The sequence below is a fragment of the Perkinsus marinus genome (assembly GCF_000006405.1).
Source record: "Perkinsus marinus ATCC 50983 genomic scaffold scf_1104296950666, whole genome shotgun sequence".
In the NCBI taxonomy this organism is placed as follows: Eukaryota; Perkinsozoa; order Perkinsida; family Perkinsidae; genus Perkinsus; species Perkinsus marinus.
The window spans coordinates 1-1,477 of NW_003209531.1; the positions used below are offsets into that span (position 1 = coordinate 1).

At 48.9% G+C, this 1,477-nt stretch overlaps 3 non-coding genes across 3 annotated transcripts; all 3 read left to right on the forward strand.

The window, feature by feature from the left end:
- The first annotated feature begins 116 nt into the window (after positions 1 to 116).
- Pmar_PMAR009278 lies at positions 117 to 189 on the forward strand. The gene has a single exon. It is a non-coding gene; the product is annotated as a tRNA-Met (tRNA).
- Positions 190 to 779: 590 nt separating this feature from the next.
- Positions 780 to 851, forward strand: Pmar_PMAR009279. The gene has a single exon. It is a non-coding gene; the product is annotated as a tRNA-Asp (tRNA).
- Positions 852 to 952: 101 nt separating this feature from the next.
- Pmar_PMAR009280 lies at positions 953 to 1,025 on the forward strand. The gene has a single exon. It is a non-coding gene; the product is annotated as a tRNA-Met (tRNA).
- The last annotated feature ends 452 nt before the right edge of the window (positions 1,026 to 1,477 follow it).

Below are 1,477 nucleotides of genomic sequence, written 5' to 3' on the forward strand. Positions count from 1 at the left end.
TGGTCCGGGTTCGATTCCCGGGCGGTGCAGTTCGTATCAACGTGGGAAGGGTCTCCAGGCTATCGTGGAATAGTTATGCTCAGCACGTCAGGGCGATACAGGAGTTTGTACGCATGAGCAGCTTGGCGCAGTGGATAGCGTGTTGGGCTCATAACCTAAAGGTCCCTTGATCGAAACAAGGTGCTGCTATTCATCACAATACACTCGAGATGGTTATTAAACTGAGAGGTGCAGCTTACCGACTGCATAGATCAGTCTTACCGAAAAATTTCCACTAAACAGAAACGGGGTTTTCGTACCATTCCGCGCGATTGGCCCAACCGTGCCAGTTCAGGGGAAAAAGAACGTTAATAAAGCGTTGTCCGTGCATAGAAAAGAGTTATTCACCTAGAGTAGAATTCCTTGCAGGAATGATGAATGACCGCCCGGTACCTCAGAACGCGTTGCGGAGATGAACCAACAGCCCAAATTCACGAGCCGCCGCATGCGGTTTCAAAATGTGCTTGCAAGCAGGAACTTCGATGTCACGAAAAAGTTGTGCAGCTTGTGCCGAGCTAGCTGTAGTATGCGATGAGAACCTTACCAGTTGGAGTTATCAATTGAGATGGAATGCTGCCTACCATGCGAGAGATATAGTAGCAGTTCGCGATCTCAGGTACGCGTTTAAGGCCCAATCAGACTCTTGGCCGCGGGATGGTTGACGACGGTACGTCCGAGAAGGGATTCAGATGTCCCTATACAAGTATCACAGGAATACTCAGTCACTACATCAGTGATATGCACCGCTAGTCTAATGGCTAGGATATCTGCCTATCAAGCAGATGGTCCGGGTTCGATTCCCGGGCGGTGCAGTTCGTATCAACGAGAGAAGGGTCTCTAGGCTATCGTGGAACAGTTATGCTCAGCACGTCAGGGCGATACAGGAGTTTGTAGTACAAACTTTGTACGCATGAGCAGCTTGCCGCAGTGGATAGCGTGTTGGGCTCATAACCCAAAGGTCCCTTGATCGAAACAAGGAGCTGCTACTCATCACAATACACCCGAGATGGTTATCAAACTGAGAGGTGCAGCTTATCGACTGCATAGATCAGTCTTATCGAAAAATTTTTACTAAACAGGGTCGGTGTTTTCGTACCATTCCATGCGATTGGCCCAACCGTGCCAGTTCAGGGGAAAAACAACGTCAATAAAGCGTTGTCCGTGCATAGAAAAGAGCTATTCACCTAGAGCAGAACTCCTTGCAGGAATGATGAATGACCGCTCGGTACCTCAGAACGCGTTGCGAAGATGAACCAACAGCCCAAATTCACGAGCCGCCGCATGCGGTTTCAAAATGTGCTTGCAAGCAAGAACTTCGATATCACGAAAAAGTTGTGCAGCTTGTGCCGAGCTAGCTGTAGTATGCGATGAGACCTTACCAGTTGGAGTTATCAACCGAGATAGATGCGGACTACCATGGGAGAGATATAGTAGCAGT